Raw genomic sequence first — 18,744 nt, 5'->3', positions numbered from 1 at the left:
TTCTGAACAAGGGTGTAGCTACTGGAGTTGTCGCACTGCACCTCATCGAGAGAAGAGTCTCGCAATGAGGTAGAAACCTGTCCCGTCGCTGTACCTGCCGTGGCACTTCTAAACAAGGGTGTCGCCGCTGGAACTGTCGCATTGCACCGCGTCGAGGAAAGCCCCTCGCATCCCCGAGAAGCACGACGCCGTCGCATTTCTGAACAAGGAAGTCGCTGCTGTAGTTGTCGCATTGTGCGGAAGCTTCACGCATCATGGGAGAAGAGTGTCGCAGCTGAAGCTGTTGCCGTCGCACTTCTGAACAAGGGTTTTGCAGCTGCAGTCCACGCATCGAACCGAGAACTTGTCCCATCCCCGGAGAAGCATGCCGCATCTGGAAAATCTTCATGTCTTTATTTCTTTGCACCTTAACTTTGCCGCATTTCCCTTGCTGCGACATTGCTTGTCGTGGAAGCGAAAAACATCGTAAGGTACATTGACGCAAAGTGTCGCATTTTAAGAACTGAACTGTACTAAGCTAAATCTACCATCTTAAAGTAACAGTATTGTGTATTTTTGTTGTTCATGGTCTTGTGGTAAATCTATAGAAAGTATACTTATTTTTGATATAAAACCTTGTGTGGTGTCCATCTGTAGTGTTGTCACTGGGTTACTATATGTGGTCACAAATGCTTTACACACTGCCTCTGAGATAAGCCTGTCTGCTCGTGCCAAGCTACCAAGGGGGTGAGCAGGGGTTATTTTAGGAGTGTAATCCCCTTATCCTGACTTGAGGCAAGGGTCCCTATTTGTCACAAGTACCTACCTGTGTCAACTAGGGACCCCAAATCTAACAAATAATTTACTAAAACAATAAATAATTTCATGTTAGTCTTAAATAGGACCAATTGGAAAAAGGGTGAAAGAATGTATGACTTTATAACAGTCACAGGAGCTGTAGTTGAAACCAGGACAGACAAACTGCCCTTGCCTCACCCATGTGCTGATAGTGTTGCAGGACTAATGAGAGCAGTAAACCTGTTTATAGAATAATTCCCAATCTGCCAAGTTTCTTGAAAACACAAAAAATCTGCATTGCGGATGTAATTGCACCATTCAGTGTTAGCCAGCTTACTTTTAACGAGCACAATATTCCAAGATCTAAAAATAAGGGTCTTCATGACAATATATATGGATATGTTTGCCTTCCCCTTATTTTCATCAACATCACAGTGGACGCCTCCATTACCACTCTGATTGATATCGTTACCTAGTCAATCTTGGTTATCAAAGGACAAAAGGGGAGCGAATCTATTGATTGACAGTGCTGTGTTAGTTTCTCTGTGGTTTATTTTGAATAACAGTGGGTCTCCGCACCTGGGGGCATATGTAGGTAAGCGTTTGCGATTCGCAAATGCTGAAATTCGGCGAATTTCGGCATTTGCAAATCACAAACGGTGCTTTGGTATGTAGGTGCACATTAGCAAAATAAGGAATCGAAAAAATTGTGATTCCTTATTTTGCTCAAGCATTTAATGAATCGCAATTTTGCGATTCCTTAAATGCCACGTAGGAGTGAATTTTAAAATGCGATTTTGGTTTAAGGAATCGCAAAATACCACCTACTCCAAGTAGATGGTATTTTGCAATTCCCTTTCTAAATGCATTTTTTTTTTAAATTCTAAGTGCCATGTGGCGCACATACATGCCCTTATGCGCAGTGTGTGCGCCACATGTACTTAGAGGCACATTCCAGGGGTGCAACAGGTGTCCTTTGGACAACCTGGCATCCTTGGAAATGCAATTCTCAAATTGCGATTTTCTCATAGAAAATCGCAATTTGAGAATGTATCCCCATTCATTCCTATGGGCCTCTTAGCTGATAGGAATGAATGGGACACTCATTCCTTAATTGCGATTCGCAATTTACTAATCGCAATTAAGGAATGTTAGAGATTCGCAAAAAAATTGAAATTTTTACCTACATTCCATTTTGCTATTCTCAAATAGCGATTCCTTAAAAATCGCTATTTGGGAATCGCAAAAATGGAAATTACCTACATATGACCCCTGGTCTCTCTGCAGAGGCTCTGAAAACTTGTAAAAATAAGCTAGATTAATAGCTACAGTCCTTTCACTGTGACATCCTTGGTGCCTCTGTCTCTGTTGTAAATTGAAGAGAAGTGTTTGAACCCGAGTGTGATTGAGTAAATTAACTATAACACAGTCACCACTTTCTCATTTATTTCTAGAGCCCACCCAACTAATACTCCTTACCATGATAATCTCTGTGTGTAAAAGAGTTTCATTAAAATTTCTATGTGACAACCAATGCACCACTTTGTTCTTAAGCTGACCCCGCGTTCTTAGTCCCAGATTTTAATATATCTACATCCTTTAAAACAATGACATAGGATGCAGCATGGGGGGTGGAAAGTTACCTGATCTTCTTCATTGGTATGCTGCTGAAGTACCCCATTCCTCTTATGCTCCAATGCATGTGGCTTAATACTAGTCTCTCTGTTTGTTCTACCTCAGGATCCAAATCACTGTTGGGGTGATACATTTCTTAAACTGTCTGACGGGGTAGATACTCAAGGAATCAGTATTGCTGGCTTGTTTTTTCTTAGTGTGTAGGGTCTCGTTTGTATCTCCAAAAGTTTTACATGAGTTATTGCTAAAAGGGGTGTATTTGCAGTATCTTTCTAAGATAGCAACCCGTTCTTTTATCTCATTTAGATCCGGCAAAACCTTTTGGTCCCTAGAGTCTATCTTAGTGTATAATTATTCCACCAACAATTCGAGTATTTTTTGGATCTCAAGATCTGGCTGCTTTTTTGCATTTTTCCCCTGGTCCCTTTTTTTAGTTAACCAGTGTTTAGTTGTTTTAAGTTTTTTTGGGGGATTTATTTTAATAGATAGGAGTCTTATTAAGCAATTTAATCATTTGAGTGGTGGTGAGATCAATTCTGAGGTATCTGTATTCTCTGCTATTTCAAGGGGTTTAGTTAGGACGCATGGATTATTTAGTGGCTTTGTGTGATCCATGCTTGAATTACCTGCCAACTGTTTTTGTTTTTTATGTACATGCATGGCAACACAGCCCATAGCCGCATCTGTAACTTGTTTAGCTGCGGCTAACTGTTCTTCCACGTTTATAGTTTCACTTTCTATATGCCACTCAGCGCTCGTTAGTTAGTTCGTGATTGAATTTGATGGTTTGCCCTTGACGTGCTTCCCATCACTACTGTCCAGTAATTTTCTTTTCACCATGGTTCCATAATTTATAATCAAATTGAATAAGATATAAAAGTTAAAACGGGAAGGGCTAAAGGGTTAACAATAGAATGCACTTCCTATCTTATCTGGAAGGTCAAAAGAAAAGTAATGGGGTGAAAAACCAAGAGAGAGGGTCCAGTCCGGCTCTTCCAGGCTCTTGGCCTAGTCTTTGACCAGGTGAGCCCCGGTTCTATTTGGGCAGCGCCTCCGGGCGTGGGATGGCTGCACAACGGCTTCTTCTTTCCTGCTGCAAAGGGTGATGGGCTTGTGGTTTGCCCCCGCTCTTTTCTCCTGCTGAGTCCCCACCAGTGCAGCAGGAGTCCTAGTTGTATTTGGGCAGCGCCTCCAGGCACGGACTGGCTACAGTGCTGGCTTCTTTCTTCCTGCCGCAAAGGGTGATGGTGATGGAGCGAGATTCAGAAATGTTTTTCATTTCAACTCGTGAAGTCACACTTCCATAAATAAAATAATAAAATTAACAGTTGTGCTGTGTATGTATTAATTCAACTTAGTTTAAGTTGCATCTACACATGAAAAACGCGGGATACTAACATGTGTGCTCATAAACGTGCATTATGTTGCATTTCCTTGTTTGTGAAAAATAATAAATTAATCGTGTCTATTTGTCATGCAAAAATTAACTGCAGCTGTTTTGAATAAATGGCATGTGCTTATTTTGCTTCCCTGTCTATGTGGTGTCACTCTATTCTCTATAGGGGCATAAAGAACCTTGCTGGATAATAAGAAGAATGGTAGATATAAATTGCTGCTTTATTTGTTTGCTTCTGCTAGGTAACTTAGACTAATGGGTTAATTATTAGCAATGGAGGGTGGCAACAGAACAATTTATATTACTCGCATTAATTATTTTCTTGTGTTTGTTTATATAATAGTTAATGAAAAAGGCTTTGAGCCTAGTGACATTTTCCGTGCTTGCAAAAATCTGCTTGGAGCCAGAGTGAGTCCATGATGGCAACAGTTTTTCTCCTGCTTGAAAAGTTTGTCGTGCTGAGATGACATTCTCTTAGCCGAACAAGGCCAAGGCCAGGAACCGGCAAAAGGCTTATGACATGCACGCATCCGAGGAAGCTAAAAAAAACTTTATTTGTTGCAATTGTTGCAAACTGGAGGAAACTGCGTTGTTCGAAAACTAGAGACAATGGTCTCTAAGAATGATGACGGAACTATGATTCTGAAATGCGGTGACACGTCGCCTGTCACTTTTGGACCAGTGAGGCTCTGATTTCAGCAGTAAAAATTACTTTTTCTTAGATTAGCTTAGCGTAGAAAGGTATAAAAACTCTTGCCCCGTGGAAGAGTTATGCTTCTCCTTGCAGACCTTTTGATGAGGGCGTTATGCTGTTGGACTTCTCTTGGAACACGTAAGAACCCTCAAAGACTTTACTCTTTAATTTTCCTTATAGTTAGCATTAGCTAGGGACTTAGGTTTTGAAAAATGCCAAACTGATAATTCTCATTTGCAATAATAATTTTGATTCATAATAAAATTGTCATAACTATTTGCAATGATTCAAATAAAAATGCTTTAATAAAATTTCTAATACATTTTCCAAATGAGTAGCTAATAAAAATCTTACTTTGGAAAACAAGCTGGTCTTGTTATTTTCATGGAAATAGGTTACTCATAGCTAGATCTTATCGCCACAGTGGCTTAATTAGCTTGTAGAGTTGTGAAGTATGATGAATTCATTTACCATGGTTGTATATAAATGTATATAATTTGTGAATAGGTTAATTAGGTCACATGATTCAGTTGTTTATAATATGTCATGTTAGATTTATGGGCCTTATGAGTGTTTATTGATTGATGGTGTATATAGTGGAGTTGGGTAGCGTTGCTTATGACATATTTCCAAAAGCCCGCTGGATCAATTTTTCTGGTAGCAGATTTGATGGTTGCTATGGTAACTGATATGTTATATGGTAGTTGCATAGGATCGATGATTAACATATGTTGAGGTTGTTCATTTGCGTTATATGTAGTCGAAAGGGTTTTTCCGGCGTGGAAACCCCTAGTTGTACCGGTACAGAGTAGTGTGGCCAGAGTGTAAAGTCACAAGTCACACAGTGCATTTGATCTGTTTCAGAATAGTGGTATCGTCGTATATCACAAGTGTTGTCGTCGTGCAGCACATGTTAGGGATATAGGTGTGTCAGATAGAATGTATGCATAGTGAGGATTGTCTATGAAATCGAAGCATTGAGTATAGGGACAATGCGCCTGTTCTAAAACTCTCTGTGGGAAAGTAATAGAATTAATTCGAGCTTGAGTGAAGGGTAAGGTAACGTCGCTTATTTTACTAACGATTCATGTTATCAGTGGGGGGTTAGAGTCCCGCCAGGATTTCATGTGTGTGTGGTTAGGGATATTTTCCGTTTGAAAGTGCGTAAATGGTTTTGTAATTCCGTTCGAGTCAAACTTTGAATTGCTACTTTATGTGCATTCAGAGAGAAGCGCGTTCGTTATTACGTATGTGAAGGGTAGAGTAAAGGTTTACTTTATCGGCAAATGCATATTCTGTGAGAATAGCGTCGTCTATTCCACGCAAAGAATTTCTCGTGTGTCTGTAAAAACGATCACCTTATTTAGAGAAACAGACAAATGGTTTGTTCTTTTGTTGTTGATTAATCGAATTTCATTGAGAAAGGTGTCTTTAAAATGGCGCTGTGAAAAGTTTTTGTGAAGGAGGGGTGAGCGCTGAGAGTGAGACGTGAGAAACCGCAGCGGCTGTGTACGTCACACGGTCCGCGCAGAGATTGGGTACTATACGTCACAGGCTGTACTCTGATTGGCTCATGTGACTTTGTCGAGCTGAACGCTGATTGGCATTGGTGGGAAGCTCTGTTTTTACTGGTCGAGCAAGGTGGTGACGTAGCTCGAACCTGATTGGCTTGTTGGTGTGTTTCGCGCACGGATTGGCTGCTGTTACGGAACAACCAGGAAAACATTACGATCATTTCTGATTAAGCGGATTTGATTTAAAAATAGCTTATTACTTTAAACATGTTGAGAAAAAGACTTCGATACTTCAAAAATTTAAAAATTTGATTTCACCCGACAAGAAAATTCAAACGCGAGGTGGTAAATTACTTCCTAAGTACAAGACACCTGCAGCGTATATGGAAGGTGAATATGGTTACCATACTGTTCTGTGGTTTGATGTTTGGAAAAATTACACAAAGGACGACGGCGTATTGGCTTGGCCGGATGATGGTTCATTTAATGTTAACGTTTTAAGAAATCTGAGAGAGAAAATGTCAGCTCTAGTACCACGGCCTAGACCGACACAATTTGAAGCTTTAGTTGAATGGGAAGATGAGATGTTTCAACTTCAGAGAGAAGCAAATGGGATTAAGAGAACTCCAAAAACACCGAGTTATAGACGAGAAACGCATGAAGATAGAATGCGTATGTGGAGACAGGGAGATATGTGTGATGGTCTCTATTTAATTAGAGAAATGGTTTTAGGGTCTCCAGGTGAAAAGAGAACTGAAAAGAAAAATAATGTTGTTATAGATAACGAATCAGAGGATCCAGTCTTAGAAGAAATTTTTACGACAAATAATAAAAATGCCCCTTTAAGACAGCCTCGTTCTTGGTCCACTCCAACGGTTTCTGCCGGAATCACTCCTAGTGCACCCCCAATAAATGATTCTCCAAAATTGTACCCAAATAATTGTGAATCTTTTGGAACTCCAGAACAGTTTGAGACAAGAACTAATTCTAGTGCTTATATTGAAAACAAAAGTTTTCCAATGGAAAGGGAAGCCCCTAGAAATCTGATGAGAACTGACAGGAATGAGGAAGTTGCAAACACTTCAGAATACTTGCGATCGAAAGAAAAATTAATTCAGCAGATAACAAAGAGCATGGAAGCAGTGACAGTTCCAGTAACGATTGGTCCTGTTCAGCCTGTTTTTGATCAAAAAGAAATTAAACAACCAGGTTTAACAATTCCATTAAATGCAGAAATTCAAAAAGTAGCTGAAAAATTTTATTCAGATTTATCTGAAATTAATCGTGAAAAATCAAGGATGTCTGACTTGACTTTTAATCAAGGTTCTTTTAACCAGACACCAATGGGTGCAGAGTCAGATGCTGAGTCTCCTGAGAAAAGAGAATCAAATTCAAAACTTGATGTTGCAAAATTGAATGCAGATTTGGAAGAATTAATAATTGGCACAATTGGTCCTGACAGTTTAAAATTTTATCGAGATGATGAACTCCTGTTCATCAGCAAAAGTATGCAATGGAAAATAAAGAATAAATATGATCAGCTGGAGGAACTGGCAGAGGAATTAGAAATTGATTTGAACAAACAGAAAAATCTGGGAAAGCATTACAGATTAAATTTTACAGAAAAAGACATTGAAATTTTCAATACAGGAGGAAGAATTACACACATAAAAGAATTGATTGTTTACATCAAAAAATTGGGTGACTTGAGTAAATGGAGAGTGAAATGGACCAAAAAGAAGGAAGATGAGAGGTTGGATAGGTTGTATAATCTGTCCAAACAGTTTCCAATGAGAGAAATCACAGGTGGAGGGTATGTACATGTTCCCTGGTCAAGACAGGACATTCTACTCTTTACTAATGATTTTCCTCGGCTGAGAGAAAAGCCGGTGGAATGGTACCGACAGGTAGACAGATTTATTAAAGTTTCAAAAGTTCTGTGGATTGATCTGGATGGATTTTTTGACATTGTTGTCCCATCAGATCTCTGGACAGAATGCAAAATTGCTGTGGGTTGGCCAAAAGCTGAACCAGATCGAGTTAAAGAGACAGGTGCTCCAGCACCCGAGGTCATGGAATTTTATGAAAAAGTGATTTACTGGTTAAAACAAAAAATTGCCCCAAAGGAAGTAGATTGGGTTAAAATAGACAGGACAAACCAGGAGCCGAAAGAATCAGTTCATTCCTTCTATGAAAGATTATTATTGGTTTTCAAACAATACAGTGGTTATGAAAAATTAGATGAAAAGGATATGAGCCATTTTATCTACAGGTTCGTATATGGTCTCAGACCATAAATTGGAGAAATGATCAGGAATAATATTGTCGGATGACAATCAAATTCAGTTGATGATATTTTGAGAAAAGCAAAATACTGCAGTGATGAGTTAGAGGCTAAACAAAAGAAATTAAAGGAAAAAGCAATGTGGGCACAGGTAGCTGAACAACAGATTGCAAGTTTTGAAAATAAAAATGGGAATTTTGTGCAACATGGAAATTTTGTGCAAAATCAGAATCAGGGTCAAGGAAATGTTAAAAATAATTTCAATAATCCTAATAAGCCAAAATTTAATCCAAAAATTGAAGAACTAAAACAAACGATGCCTTGCTTTAACTGCGGGGAGATTGGACATTGGAGAAACGAGTGCAAAAACCCACCCAAAAAATACATCATTTAACCCACAGATGCAGAATGATGTTGATCTGCAGCAACAACTGCAGCTGCAGCGTCAAATGAGTGATCTGAGTCTTCAGCGACAGCTACAACAGCAGTTGACCCAGCAGCAGAATCAGATTCCACTGCCTCCTTTCCCAAACTGTGGGGGAGGTCAAAAATTCAATCCAGATATTGGATTCAGCGGATGTGATCAGGTAATAAGAAATCAAAGACAAAATCTGCAAGGTGCATCAGGACAATATTTGTTAACAGGAAACCAAGGAAGAGATTCTGATGACTGCTTCTGACGGTGCCCGAGAGAGGGGGAAGAGTGTGTAATTGGAGCCACTCTTGAGGTTGACCAGTCTGGTCCATTTGTAAATGGAAAAGTGAACGATGTAGAGATCACTTTTCTTGTGGACACTGGTGCTACCCATTCTACTGTTAGATCAGTGGAAATTGAAAACCTACCTCTCTCTGGGGATACCATCCAAGTAGTCGGAGTTAGCAATCAACAAATGAAGACTGATTTTATTGAGCCTGTAAATGTAGAAAAAGGAAATTTCAAAGACAAACACAGATTTGTAGTTTGTAATAGCAGTCCAGTGAATTTACTAGGAAGAGATATATTGTGTAAAATGAATTGCAGAATATATTGCTCACCTGGTGGAATTGAATTACAAACCATGGAGGAAGATGGGTTGTATAGACTGACGATGTTGATGATTGAGGCAGAAGAGGAAAAATTGTTTCCTACCTTTGATAAAGAAAATTTACCAGAGGAATTGAAAGAGACAGTTAAATCTGAAATTTGGGATTTAACTGGAAATGAGATGGGTCTGATGAAACATGTCTATCCAGTAAAAATCACAGTGAAGCAGGGAATAGATTTTCCAAACATTCCTCAATATAAAATGAAGGCAGAAACGATTGAGGGTGTTATTCCTGTAATTGAAAAGTTCATCAAGCAAGGTGTTTTGAAAGAAATTGAGAGCAGTCCTTGTAACTCACCGATTATGGGGATCAAAAAGCCGAATGGAACATGCAGAATAGTTCAGGATTTGAGAAAAATTAACCAGATTGTCGTTCCTTGTTGCTCAGTTGTCCAAACCCTGCTGTCATTCTTTACCAGATTCCGCATGATGCAGAATGGTATACTGTCATTGATCTTTGCAATGCGTTCGTTACGGTTCCATTGCATCCAGAAAGCCAGGAAATCTTCGCTTTCCTGTTCCAGAGTAGGACCCTCGCATGGTGCAGAATCCCTCAAGGGTATACAGAAAGTCCTTCTATCTTTAATGAACTGTTAAAGAGATCTTTGGAAGATTTGAATTTGCCAGGCAGATCGACATTAGTGCAGTACATTGACGATCTGTTGATTGCAGCAAAAACAAGAGATACTTGTGTGACAGACACAATTACAATTTTGAATCATTTGGCAGATGAAGGACACAAAGTGTCTCCTGCAAAGTTGCAGTTTTGTAAACAGGAAGTAAAATACCTTGGTCATAGAACTGCAAAAGGAATAAGACAGGTAACAATTGAGAGAATCAAAATGATTCAGGGAATGCAACTTCCAAAAACACAAAGACAGGTGAGAATGTTCCTGGGAATGGTTGGTTACTGTCGTCAATGGATTAGTGGATTTTCGGTAATTGCGAAGCCACTGCAGAGACTGACAAAATCAGATGTGAAAGATCCAATTGTTCTTACTGACATTGAGTTGGAAGCTTTTGAGAAATTAAAAAGAAGCTTATGTGAAGCTCCAGCTTTGGGCATGCCAGATTATGAAAAAGGTTTTGAACTGTATTGCAGTGAAAGTGAAGGATGTGCTTTGTCTGTGTTAATACAGAGACATGGTAACATGAGAAAGCCTATTGCTTACTTCCCAGCAGTTCTTGATCCAGTTGCAAAGGCCTTACCAGGTTGCTTAAAAGCAGTTGCAGCAACAAGTGTTAGCCTGGAGCAGAGTGAGGGAATAATAATGGGATTTCCTGTAAAAGTCTATGTTCCTCACTTAGTTGAAATTCTCCTTACAAGGAGTAAAACGCAGCACCTGACAAACAGTAGACTGACCAAATACGAGAAAATCATTTTGGGATCAGATAATGTGTCAATCGTAAGGTGTGTGAATTTAAATCCTTCCACACTGTTGCCTGACACTGAAAATATTGATGAAAATGACGTGGAGCATGAATGCTTGGATGTCATGGAATACTGTACCAAGCCAAGGCAGGACATTAAAGATGTACCATTGCCTGAATCAGATCATGGCTTCTTTGTGGATGGCTCCTGTCTGAGATCAGAGGGAGGTGTTTTGAGAGCAGCATACTCGGTCTGCACAGTGGCAGATGTTGAAGAAGCTTCATGTCTTGTAGGAATTCGTTCAGCACAGGTGGCTGAATTAATTGCTTTAATTTGTGCTTGTGAAATAGCAAAAGACTTGAGGGTTACTATAATTACAGATAGCCAGCATGGATTCGGAGTTGTGCATGATTATGGACAGCTCTGGTCTCAGAGAGGCTATATGACGTCAGCAGGTTCTCCAATTAAAAATGCAGAATTTATAAAAAGACTAATTGATGGCATACAAATGCCAAGGTAGATTGCTGTGGTAAAATGCGCAGCACATCAAAAAGGTGAGGATTATATCACCAAAGGCAATAATTATGCAGATGAAATTGCTAAATTTTGTGCAAAAAATGATTATGCACTCAATCGGGGAAAGAACAAAGATTTTGGTTCAAGTTCATTGATGCTAACATCTGTTGTTGAGACATGGGAGGAAATTAGGGACTTGCAAAATGAAGCTGATGATGATGAGAAAAATACATGGTTGAAAGCAGAATGTAGGCCACGAGATGAGGATGGAGTTTGGACTTACAAAGATGGCAGAGTAGTCTTACCAAATTGCATGATTGCTGACATGGCCAGAATGTATCATGGTCCTGGTCATATTGGAAGAGACTCTATGATCAGGCTTTTCAAAGAGACATGGTTTAATACCAAGTTCAGGACAATTGCAGAATCTCTTTGTCAGAGGTGTTTGACTTGCCAACAAATGAACCCAAACAGGAAATCAGTTGTGGGAACGGGAGTCATAGGACGGGAGGGTGGTCCTTTTACCAGATTACAGATGGATTTCATTGAGATGCCCATACACAACTGTTTGAAATATGTTTTGGTGATTGTATGCTTGTTTTCAAGATGGGTAGAAGCATTTCCCACACGTCAATGTGATTCAATTACAGTGGCAAAGTTGCTTCTTAGAGAGATAATACCAAGGTATCGTTTCCCAGTCACTATTGAGAGTGATGGAGGGGGACATTTTGATAACAAACTGATGAAATTGATCTGTGAAGCATTACACATTGAGCAGAAAATACATTGTGCATACAGACCAGAGGCATCTGGAGTAGTTTAGCAGATTAATGGAACGATAAAAAATAGAATTGGAAAAATGTGTCTTGATATAGGTGTAAAGTGGACAGATGCTCTTCCACTTGTTCTGATGACTTTGAGAAGTACACCAGATAACAAGACAGGTTTGAGTCCTCACGAAATCCTTATGGGTAGAGTCATGAGGCAAGCTTTTGTACCTGTAGGAAAACTGTTAAGCATTAATGACAGTGCGATTTTGGAGTATTGTAAGCGTCTGTCTGACGTAGTGACTTCTGTGTCTAATCAGGTGGGAACTGAAGCACAATCAAAAGACAAAGTGCAGACACATGATCTGAGACCTGGAGATTGGGTCAGGACGAAAGTTCACCGAAGAAGGAACTGTTTGATCCCGAGGTGGCAGAAACCGAGGCAGGTGATCCTTGTTACAACGAATGCAGTGAAGTGTAGAGGATTGAAAAGGTGGATACATCCAAGTCACACTATTCCAATACCTACACCTGAAAACTCAGATGAAGAGAGTGATACGACAGATGATTCAGACTCTGAAGAGGAAGTAGAAAGAAATCCAGATATTGAAGATCGACAGAGTGGTCGACATCTGGAGAAACCATCTGTGAATGGGGATTTGATTGGAAAAGAGTTGAAGATTATTGAAATAGATTCTGGTGATGAAAATAACCTGCTAGACAAAGAATCAGCAGAGGAAGGAGAAAAGGAAACAGGTGAAGAGAAAGAACCTGATCAAGATTCGGGAAAAGAAAAAGAAACAACAGAAGAGTCTGATCAAGTTCAGAAGAAAGACCAGGAGGGTATCGAAAGGCAGGTAACGAGCTCTGAAAGCAGGAACAAGAAATCTGGATCTGGGAAGTTAAAGGTGATTGAAGAATTGGAGGAAGACGAATTACCGAGTACCAGTGATGGGAGAAGGAGTGCTGTTCCTAACGGAGTAAGGCTGCTGATAAGAAAAGATCCTGGGATAACAATTGAAATTTCTGACAGTGACTCTGGAGAAAGTGATGAAGAATGTCAGAAAGGAGGAGTGAAGAAAAGATCATGGAAAACAGAATCTAATGAGTCTGAGCCAAAAAGAAAAATCTTGAGGAAAGGAGAGACCTGGCCAACTGAAAACGGTGAGTTGAGAGTCAGGTTAGTGAAAAGATCGAAGGAGCAGGTGAATGAGATCACTAGTCAGGGAGATCCTGAAAAGAAAGCTGAGAAAGGAAAGAAAATAGAAGTGATTTCTAGAAAGACAAAGAGAGTTTTGAGACCGAATCAAAAATATAAGTCTCCTGAATGGGCTTATATAATAATACCACCTGTAATTGAAATAAACAGTAGCAGTCAGGAAGAAATTGAGGACAATAGTGACAACGATTGAAGTACTAACCTGTTAGAATTTAGGACTAAGTTTAGGTTTCTGTTCTTGGCGTAAGGCTGAAGAAATTGTGTTAGGTGACACAAGGTCGAAGAAATTGTATTTAGTTTGAGAATAACTTGTGACGCAAGGTCGAAGAAAAATTGTTAGAGGGTTTAAAAAAAAAAAAATAATAATTTTAAAAGGGGGGTGTGAGGTTTTAGAAAATGTTGAAAATTTTTGTTTTCTCTTTTTGTAAATAAGTTTTGAAAAAAAAAAAAAAAAAGAGATGCCTTATGTAATGGCGCGTGGTAATTCAAAATGTTCCATTCTCAAGAAATGCTGTAAGATGACTCTGGTATGTGTGCTCATATTAATTCTGCTCTGGTTAGTTTTAGCTGTCATCTTTCCTTTCGGGATCGATAAGGAGAGGTACAAGGTCAATATAACAAGCAAAGCTTCAGTTAGTCAAGATAAACATAGTGCAACACACAAAGCTAACAAGGTTATTGATCACAGACCAGATGTTCATCAGGACAGGTCTGTTGGTGATTTTTCTAGCAATACATTTTCAAGGCTTTTGGGAGAGTACGTTAAGGTCATGAGTGTCAAAGATTGCTATATCTGTGGGAAGTTGCCTGCTTCTGTTTCTGAGGGAGTGACATACAATATGCTTCCTCTTACTTATGGCATAACATGCAGTGTGATAGCTAGCTTATTTTACCAGACTGGTCGTTTGGAATATTATTATTCCAACTATGATGAGATCTTTGCTAACGTGAAAATAGAGAATGCTTTAAATAAACATAAACAAGCTAAACAGATGAGGGAATTATTTTTAGTAACTAATGAGCTTACTTACGAGTACGCATACAGAAATAACTTAACTTGCAAATTGAGAGCTGAGGAAAAGACTTTCCTGAATCTTGTTGAGGAGAGAAGGGCGATTTATAAAAGAAATGAGATGGTCAAACAGACCAAATCAAAGTTTTGGCAGAAGGAGGATGAAAAGCTAAATGGCAAATCTTTTGATAATGTTGCAATTCACATAGACAAACCAATTAGTGGTAAGCTTTGCATTAGGAGAGATAATACCCTGTTTGATAATTATTTTGTAGGAGCTAGCAATTGTGAGGACACTTACCAAATCATGGGGGGTTGGGGATTCAAAGGTGGCAGAGATCCAATTTTTCCTGGGATCTATTTTGTTTGTGGAGATAAGGCTTATTATAATCTTCCGGACCATTGGTACGGGACATGTTTTGTTTGTCTTGTTTTTCCAAAGATTTTTCATGTTGACAGAAATGCAGAAGGTTCTTTTGAAATCAGTAGCCATGCAAACAGGTTTAGGAGAGAAAGTTTCTCAGAAATTTTGGGAGACATCTTTGAGGCAGTGATACCCTTAGTAGGTATAACCCTGAATGCAGGAAGAATCAGAAAATTGTCTACAATTGTTGACAGATTGTCCACTGACACAGCAGGAGGTTTCCAGTTAGTGGATGTGGAGGTTATTGCGGTCAGATCAATGGCGATGCAAAATCGCCTTGCTTTAGACATACTCCTGGCAAAAGAGGGAGGAGTCTGCGGCATTTTACATGTGCAGCATTGCTGTACTTACATTCCAGATCAGAGTAAGAATATTGAAATGTACATTAGAAACATCACAGAGATGCACTCAAAAATAGTCCCCTTAGAAGAGGATGATTTTTCAGAACGTCTTTCAAAAAGATTCCAAGCTATTAAAACCTGGTTTCAAGAAATTGGTGGTTCAGTTCTTGGCAAGATTCTAACACCTTTGTTTGTGATAATTTTTGTGATAGTTTTGACAAAGATCAGTTGCATGTTACACAAGAGATAGAAGCACATGAGGGAAAAGAGAAGAATTTATAAAATCAAAAAGGAGCAAGAGAAAAAGATAGAGCTTGAGGAGTTGCGCAGAGCTCAATATGAGAGTTGCAAAGATTTTGCTGAAACTAGTCTTTGGAAAATACTAACAGAATGAAATTGAACCATTTTCGTTTGAGATAAAATTTACCAAATTTTTGGGTGTGGTGTGGTGATTGGTTAATCACCAGATGAGGGAGTTGATGGAGCGAGATTCAGAAATGTTTTTCATTTCAACTCGTGAAGTCACACTTCCATAAATAAAATAATAAAATTAACAGTTGTGCTGTGTATGTATTAATTCAACCTAGTTTAAGTTGCATCTACACATGAAAAACGCGGGATACTAACATGTGTGCTCATAAACGTGCATTATGTTGCATTTCCTTGTTTGTGAAAAATAATAAATTAATTGTGTCTATTTGTCATGTCAAAAATTAACTGCAGCTGTTTAGAATAAATGGCATGAGTTTATTTTGCTTCCCTGTCTATGTGGTGTCACTCTATTCTCTATAGGTGCATAAAGAACCTTGCTGGATAATAAGAAGAATGGTAAATATGAAATGCTGCTTTATTTGTTTGCTTCTGCTAGGTAACTTAGACTAATGGGTTAATTATTAGCAATGGAGGGTGGCAACAGAACAATTTATATTACTCGCATTAATTATTTTCTTGTGTTTGTTTATATAATAGTTAATGAAAAAGGCTTTGGGCCTAGTGGAATTTTCCGTGCTTGCAAAAATCTGCTTGGAGCCAGAGTGAGTCCATGATGGCAACAGTTTTTCTCCTGCTTGAAAAGTTTGTCGTGCTGAGATGACATTCTCTTAGCCGAACAAGGCCAAGGCCATGAACCGGCAAAAGGCTTATGACATTCACGCATCCGAGGAAGCTAACAAAAACTTTATTTGTTGCAATTGTTGCAAACTGGAGGAAACTGCGTTGTTCGAAAACTAGAGACAATGGTCTCTAAGAATGATGACGGAACTATGATTCTGAAATGCGGTGACCCGTCGCCTGTCACTTTTGGACCAATGAGGCTCTGATTCCAGCAGTAAAAATTACTTTTTCTCAGGTTAGCTTAGCGTAGAAAGGTATAAAAACTCTTGCCCCGTGGAAGAGTTATGCTTCTCCTTGCAGACCTTTTGATGAGGGCGTTATGCTGTTGGACTTCTCTTGGAACACGTAAGAACCCTCAAAGACTTTACTCTTTAATTTTGCTTATAGTTAGCATTAGCTAGGGACTTAGGTTTTGAAAAATGCCAAACTGATAATTCTCATTTGCAATAATAATTTTGATTCATAATAAAATTGTCATAACTATTTGCAATGATTCAAATAAAAATGCTTTAATAAAATTTCTAATACATTATCCAAATGAGTAGCTAATAAAAATCTAACTTTGAAAAACAAGCTGGTCTTGTTATTTTCATGGAAATAGGTTACTCATAGCTAGATCTTATCGCCACAGTGGCTTAATTAGCTTGTAGAGTTGTGAAGTATGATGAATTCATTTACCATGGTTGTATATAAATGTATATAATTTGTGAATAGGTTAATTAGGTCACATGATTCAGTTGGTTATAATATGTCATGTTAGATTTATGGGCCTTATGAGTGTTTATTGATTGATGGTGTATATAGTAGAGTTGGGTAGCGTTGCTTATGACATATTTCCAAAAGCCCGCTGGATCAATGGGACGTGTAGTTTGCCCACTCTCTCCTCTGCTTCTGAGTCCCCGCGTAGTTAAGTAGTACAGGGCTGGAACAAATGATTTAGAGTCCCACCGCACATCAAAACACGGGGGGAGGGGTACGAGAATGCCCATTTATGGAGAAAAATACAGTAGTACCCCCGCACCTCCAACTCTCAGTGAATATTGTGCACTGAGACTCAGCCAGTCGGTGGGGAGCATTTAACACTTGACAATGACCCTTAAAAATCTCCCATCTACAAGTAGGGTCAGGGTATCTCCAATAGGGTGATCGCAGGGACCTCAGTATCACCCAGCGATTCGGTACATATAACTATAACTATATAACACCACCGCTAGGAGAACACAGCATGCTCAATGTGCAAAATTCAGAGTCTCCCCTATTTTGGAATCCAGCCCACGTAATCAGTTAGTTAGGGCCACACATCCAGGCCTGGATGGCCGTACCTACGCCGGAGGCCTCCAGGCCAGCCACACGATGTTCTTTTCACCTACCGGTCAGCCTCAGGGGATTCTCCGCCACACGCTCCAAGTGGTGCACCACAGTGGGGCCTCCACCACAGAGTCACCCACGACCGATGGGGCTCAGCAGCGAAGAAGGCAGTAGCGGCCGCGGTCACTCAGCCCTGCACAAAATTGTGGCAGCAGCAGCTCCACTGCCAACATATGCAGTTCGTCCCCCGGCATTACCCAGATCTGATCCCTGTCGAGGCTCCGTCAGGGATAGAGCACGGAAATCTGCTGCTCCACCATGCGCCTTGTGATTCTTCTAAGGAGGCATGGTATGCATCCACTACATGGGAGCAATACATGTGTCACATGATAGCCATGAGGATGGGAACTTCCGCTCCCCATGCAGGGGTTGTAAACATTACACCATGGCGTTCATTTTTGAAGCTGCCTCAGCCTTGTAAATTTGGGGCAGTGTCAAAAAGCAATGAGTGTTGTGGTGGAATACAACCAGCCTCGGATTGGTAACGCGGGCATTCGGGCAATGCCCGAGGGGCCGGTGTCTGAATTCCTGCTGTGGGCTGCTTTTTTGAGCAGTCTGGGGCCAATTTAGGCGGTGTCTCTATTTTCGGAATGCAGCCAGCGGCCCAGTGGGTGGCTATGTGGCCTTTCTGCAGGCAGATGGACGCTCATTAGCACCCCCCCTCACCCCTCTCCCCCACCAATACCGCCGGTCCTCCACCCACCGGTTTAGCATCAGGCAGAGGTATCCCTTTGTTTCGCTGGCCGGCCCATTAATGTATGCACATACTGAGCGGGGCAGGGGGCCTGAGTAGAAGTGGCCTCACTTGTTTTCAGGTGTGTTTCACTAGTGTAAACGAATGAGTGCATTTTTTTAACCCCCCCCTCCTCCTTCTTTTTAATGCAATTACGCTGAAGAGTGATTTGAGGAAAGGAATTATGCAAATGGAGGCCGATTTTTTTGTGTGCCCGGGCCGATTTTCAATCCGACCCTGAATACAACACCCATCTTTGCCGCAGAAGACTGCAGCGGAAGAGAGCATATTTACCAGGTGAAGTTAAGCCACACAAAGTAGCTAAGCACCACCAGGTAAATATGAAAAATGTTGCTGCGCCACCAGAGCATTGAAAAAAGTGAGGCTCTGGTGGCGCTGAGGGCTTGTAAATATGCCCCAGAGTGTGGTCTTATACCACGGAAGGTAGTTATATCTAAAAAGAGAGTCATAATAATTCTGAATACTCTTTGTGT

The sequence above is a fragment of the Lissotriton helveticus genome, chromosome 1_1 (assembly GCF_964261635.1).
Source record: "Lissotriton helveticus chromosome 1_1, aLisHel1.1, whole genome shotgun sequence".
NCBI lineage: Eukaryota > Metazoa > Chordata > Amphibia > Caudata > Salamandridae > Lissotriton > Lissotriton helveticus.
The sequence above is the reverse complement of the archived record's forward strand: the minus strand, read 5'-3'. Positions refer to the sequence as shown.